Source organism: Salmo trutta, unplaced genomic scaffold (genome assembly GCF_901001165.1).
Source record: "Salmo trutta unplaced genomic scaffold, fSalTru1.1, whole genome shotgun sequence".
Taxonomy (NCBI): Eukaryota; Metazoa; Chordata; class Actinopteri; order Salmoniformes; family Salmonidae; genus Salmo; species Salmo trutta.
Window position 1 is genome coordinate 627624 of NW_021822576.1, and position 6106 is coordinate 633729.

The 6106-nt window shown below is 44.6% G+C and overlaps 2 long non-coding RNA genes across 4 annotated transcripts; one reads left to right on the forward strand and one right to left on the reverse strand.

Moving 5' to 3' along the window:
- Positions 1-42: 42 nt before the first annotated feature.
- Positions 43-1737, reverse strand: LOC115182765 (uncharacterized). Of its 3 annotated transcripts, none has more exons than XR_003873885.1 (4): positions 1356-1737; positions 1156-1194; positions 816-854; positions 43-715 (listed from the first exon to the last, which is right to left on the reverse strand). It is a non-coding gene; the product is annotated as an uncharacterized LOC115182765 (long non-coding RNA). The 3 variants fall into 3 exon arrangements; XR_003873886.1 differs by having other exon boundaries at positions 43-854; positions 1356-1416; positions 1578-1630; XR_003873884.1 differs by having other exon boundaries at positions 43-854; positions 1356-1735.
- A 252-nt stretch (positions 1738-1989) lies between these two features.
- LOC115182762 (uncharacterized) lies at positions 1990-3370 on the forward strand. The gene is made up of 2 exons (XR_003873883.1): positions 1990-2194; positions 3272-3370. It is a non-coding gene; the product is annotated as an uncharacterized LOC115182762 (long non-coding RNA).
- Positions 3371-6106: the final 2736 nt, after the last annotated feature.

Below are 6106 nucleotides of genomic sequence, written 5' to 3' on the forward strand. Positions count from 1 at the left end.
TTGTTTGACCAAAATCAACACATTAAAAGTCTATTTTTACTGTCTGCGTTTCAAGTCTGTTTTAATAGTTTCTGTCCTTAAATTCCACGGTAGTAGAAACTGTTATAGTGATGATGATAACAGCTCTACAGTCACCTCATCATGTACCCTCCTGACTCTGTTCTGGTCCATAACCTCATCATGTACCCTCCTGACCCTGTTCTGGTCCATATCCTCATCATGTACCCTCCTGACCCTGTTCTGGTCCATATCCTTATCATGTACCCTCCTGACCCTGTTCTGGTCCATATCCTCATCATGTACCCTCCTGACCCTGTTCTGGTCCATATCCTCATCATGTACCCTCCTCTCTGAGAGCTGTTGGCTATATGACCCTGTTCTGGTCCATAACCTCATCATGTACCCTCCTGACCCTGTTCTGGTCCATATCCTCATCATGTACCCTCCTCTCTGAGAGCTGTTGGCTATATGACCCTGTTCTGGTCCATAACCTCATCATGTACCCTCCTGACCCTGTTCTGGTCCATAACCTCATCATGGACCCTCCTCTCTGAGAGTTCTGTTGGCTATATGACCCTGTTCTGGTCCATAACCTCATCATGTACCCTCCTCTCTGAGAGCTGTTGGCTATATGACCCTGTTCTGGTCCATAACCTCATCATGTACCCTCCTCTCTGAGAGCTGTTGGCTATATGACCCTGTTCTGGTCCATAACCTCATCATGTACCCTCCTCTCTGAGAGCTGTTGGCTATATGACCCTGTTCTGGTCCATATCCTCATCATGTACCCTCCCGACCCTGTTCTGGTCCATAACCTCATCATGTACCCTCCTGACCCTGTTCTGGTCCATAACCTCATCATGTACCCTCCTCTCTGAGGGCTGTTGGTTTTTGGCCTTTCTCAGGAGTTTTTCCTAGGGAGTTTTTCCCAGCCACCGTGCTTCTTTCACATGCATTGCTTGCTGTTTGGGGTTTTAGGCTGGGTTTCTGTACAGCACTTTAAGATTTCAGCTGATGTACGAAGGGCTATATAAATAAATTTGATTTGATTTGATTTGATTTTGGCTATATGACCCTGTTCTGGTCCATAACCTCATCATGTACCCTCCTCTCTGAGAGTTCTGTTGGCTATATGACCCTGTTCTGGTCCATAACCTCATCATGTACCCTCCTGACCCTGTTCTGGTCCATATCCTCATCATGTACCCTCCTCTCTGAGAGCTGTTGGCTATATGACCCTGTTCTGGTCCATAACCTCATCATGTACCCTCCTGACCCTGTTCTGGTCCATAACCTCATCATGGACCCTCCTCTCTGAGAGCTGTTGGCTATATGACCCTGTTCTGGTCCATAACCTCATCATGTACCCTCCTCTCTGAGAGCTGTTGGCTATATGACCCTGTTCTGGTCCATAACCTCATCATGTACCCTCCCGACCCTGTTCTGGTCCATATCCTCATCATGTACCCTCCTCTCTGAGAGCTGTTGGCTATATGACCCTGTTCTGGTCCATATCCTCATCATGTACCCTCCTCTCTGAGAGCTGTTGGCTATATGACCCTGTTCTGGTCCATAACCTCATCATGTACCCTCCTCTCTGAGAGCTGTTGGCTATATGACCCTGTTCTGGTCCATAACTTCATCATGTACCCTCCTCTCTGAGGGCTGTATTTGTGTGTATTATGGATCCCCATTAGTACCTGGTTAAATAAAATACTAAGTGGTGCAAAACCCTATGAAACTGGTACACAGCTCAATTCAGCTGGACTCTGGTGACAAATAAACTATTACATTCTCTGCTGGTTAATAATTCAGTATTTAATGGTCTGGCTGACCACCAAATATTGGGTGTTCTAATATTTAATATATATAATTATATAATATAATAATATAATGTTACGTTCCGAACGTTACAAAGCCACGCCCACAGTGCGCTGTGATTGGACAAAGGGACTGCACTTACTTCCGTATACACAAAGCACAGATGACGTTGCAGTCCGTCCACTATTCTCTTCCGCCTTCCACATCGGCTGGGTCCGTCCTCTGTGTCCCGTCACGGCGAATAACTAAACCTCCAACACCGTCTGGCGTCCTTTACCAACACATTTACTACGAACAAAAGATGGGTGAAGCTGTCGACACCACGACGCTGTGTCTCTTCGACGTGGACGGGACGCTGACTGCCGCTCGACAGGTCGGTAGACGGTACTGCTAACGGTAGATCCTCCAGACAGTAGAGAGAGAGAGTGCTATGGTTTAGCTATGTTAGTTCACACTCCAGACAGTAGAGTAGAGAGAGTGCTATGGTTTAGCTATGTTAGTTCACACTCCAGACAGAGAGAGAGAGTGCTATGGTTTAGCTATGTTAGTTCACACTCCAGACAGAGAGAGAGAGTGCTATGGTTTAGCTATGTTAGTTCACACTCCAGACAGAGAGAGAGAGTGCTATGGTTTAGCTATGTTAGTTCACCCTCCAGACAGTAGAGTAGAGAGAGAGAGAGTGCTATGGTTTAGCTATGTTAGTTCACACTCCAGACAGTAGAGTAGAGAGAGTGCTATGGTTTAGCTATGTTAGTTCACACTCCAGACAGAGAGAGAGAGTGCTATGGTTTAGCTATGTTAGTTCACACTCCAGACAGAGAGAGAGAGTGCTATGGTTTAGCTATGTTAGTTCACACTCCAGACAGAGAGAGAGAGTGCTATGGTTTAGCTATGTTAGTTCACCCTCCAGACAGTAGAGTAGAGAGAGAGAGAGTGCTATGGTTTAGCTATGTTAGTTCACACTCCAGACAGTAGAGTAGAGAGAGTGCTATGGTTTAGCTATGTTAGTTCACACTCCAGACAGAGAGAGAGAGTGCTATGGTTTAGCTATGTTAGTTCACACTCCAGACAGAGAGAGAGAGTGCTATGGTTTAGCTATGTTAGTTCACACTCCAGACAGAGAGAGAGAGTGCTATGGTTTAGCTATGTTAGTTCACCCTCCAGACAGTAGAGTAGAGAGAGAGAGAGTGCTATGGTTTAGCTATGTTAGTTCACACTCCAGACAGTAGAGTAGAGAGAGTGCTATGGTTTAGCTATGATAGAATGATATCTACTGTATCCGTGGTAGAGGCAGGACTGGCGTGTACTAGCGTGTACCGGCGTGTACCGGCGTGTCCTGGCGTGTACTAATGTGTGCTGGCGTGTTCTGGCGTGTACTAATGTGTACTAGCGTGTGCTGGCGTGTACTAACGTGTGCTGGCGTGTACTAACGTGTACTGGCGTGTTTCAGAGGGTGACTCCCGGGATGGAGGACTTCCTGCAGCGTCTGCGGCGGCGTGTTAGAGTCGGCGTGGTGGGCGGGTCGGACTTCATCAAGATCAAAGAACAACTGGGAGACGATGGTGAGTGTCTGGGAGGGAGGGAGGGAGGGAGGGAGGGAGGGAGGGGAGACGATGGTGAGTGTCTGTGTGTCTGTAGCAATTACAAACTGGTTACCAACATGCATAGAACAGTAACCAATTACAAACTGGTTACCAACATGCATAGAACAGGTTCCTTATTTCAATTATAAACTGGTTACCAACATGCATAGAACAGTAACCAAGAATGTTTTTCCTCATTCCTGTGGTATATTGTAGAGATGTAGGACACAGTTCTGCTCCCTAAATTCCCTCCCCCCCGTGTCTCACTCAGTTCTGCTCCCTAAATTCCCTCCCCCCCGTGTCTCACTCAGTTCTGCTCCCTAAATTCCCTTCCCCCCGTGTCTCACTCAGTTCTGCTCCCTAATTCCCTCCCCCCGTGTCTCACTCAGTTCTGCTCCCTAAATTCCCACCCCCCCGTGTCTCACTCAATTGCGTTCCGACCGGTCCCTCTACACACGTGTGCTGAGTATAGAAATAAAAGCCTATAAAAACAGAAATAAATAAATACCTATAAAGGCCTATAAAAACAGATACCTATTAAAAACAGAAATGCCTATAAATACAGAAATAAATGTAGAAATGAATGCCTAATAAATACAGAAATAAAAGCCTATAAAAACAGAAATAAAAGCCTATAAAAACAGAAATAAAAGCCTATAAATGCAGAAATGAATGCCTAATAAATACAGAAATAAAAGCCTATAAATACAGAAATAATGCAGAAATAAAAGCCTATAAATACAGATCTGATGGGATACACAAGCTACATTCCTTGCCAAATGACAACAGTTTTTTCAGAAATTCAAAATGGACTAAACTTAGCTTTTTGGTCTTACTTTAGGGTTAGGCATAGGGTTAGCAGTGTGGTTAAGGTTAGGGCTAAGGTTAGGGTTAAAATCATATTTTAAGAAGATACATTGTAGAAACAGGCTTTATTACTTTGTGGCTGCGGTACCTAGTGAAAACCCTACGTTGTGACTGTGGTACCTAGTGAAAACCCTACTTTGTGGCTGTGGTACCTAGTGAAAACCCTACGTTGTGGCTGCGGTACCTAGTGAAAACCCTACTTTGTGGCTGCGGTACCTAGTGAAAACCCTACTTTGTGGCTGCGGTACCTAGTGAAAACCCTACTTTGTGGCTGCGGTACCTAGTGAAACCCTACTTTGTGGCTGCGGTACCTAGTGAAAACCCTACTTTGTGGCTGCGGTACCTAGTGAAAACCCTACTTTGTGAACTACTAGTGGCGTTAGAAGGGCTTAGTCCAGGTTATAACCCCCTAAACAGACCGGTTCCACACTGAAAACATACAAAAACATTACTTTAATAAAGACATATTTTAATCCGAATCATTAAGCCTAGGCCTTAGGTTGAAGTCATTAAAACTCATTTTTCAACCACTCCGCACATTTCTTGTTAACAAACTATAGTTTTGGCAAGTCGGTTAGGACATCTACTTTGTGCATGACACAAGTCATTTTTCTAACAATTGTTTACAGACAGATTATTTCACTTATAATTCACTGTATCACAATTCCAGTGGGTCAGAAGTTTACATACACTAAGTTGACTGTGCCTTTAAACATTCCAGAAAATGATGTCATGGCTTTAGAAGCTTCTGATAGGCTAATTGACATCATTTGAGTCAATTGGAGGTGTACCTGTGGATGTATTTCAATGTATTTCAAGGCCTACCTTCAAACTCAGTGCCTCTTTGCTTGACTTCATAGGAAATTCATAGGAAAATCAAAAGAAATCAACCAAGACCTCAGAAAAAAGATAGTTGTTTTACTAGGATTAAATGTCAGGAAAAACTGAGTTTAAATATATTTGGCTAAGGTGTATGTAAACTTCTGACTTCAACTATATTATGCAATGTTGTGTGCTGTTGGCATATAGATAAATAAGCACATGGTTTTTCCAGCCTTGTGTTATAAAAATTTTATTTTTTCCATTGGAGAACTAGTAAAAATAATAATGCAGTACTGGAACAGTCCAAGGTCCAATCCCTATCCCTATCCCTATCCCTTGTCTGATATACTGTAAACAAGGCTGGAATGCTGTTAAACTAGCCAGTTCACTCCACCAATCAGGCCTTTATGGTAGAGTGGCCAGACGGAAGCCACTCCTCAGTAAAAGGCACATGACAGCTCGCTTTGAGTTTGCCAAAAGGCACCTAAAGACTCTCAGACCATGAGAAACAAGACCCTCTGGTCTGATGAAACCAAGATTGAACTCTTTGACCTGAATGCCAAGCATCACGTCTGGAGGAAACCTGGCACCATCCCTACGGTGAAGCATGGTGGTGGCAGCATCATGCTGTGGGGATGTTTTTCAGGAGCAGGGACCGGGAGACTAGTCAGGATCGAGGAAAGATGAACGGAGCAAAGTGATGACAACCTGCTCCAGAGCCTCAGGACCTCAGACTGGGGCGAAGGTTCACCTTCCAACAGGACAACGACCCTAAGCACACAGCCAAGACAACGCAGGAGTGGCTTCGGGACAAGTCTCTGAATGTCCTTGAGTGGCCCAGCCAGAGACCGGACTTGAACCCGATCGAACATCACCATTTTTAGAATGAGGCTGTAACATAACAAAATGTGGGAAAAGTCAAAGGGTCTGAATACTTTCCGAATGCCCTGAACACACGACTGGAATGCTGTTTCAGCCATCAGGACCCAAACTAACCAGTTTATCATAAATAT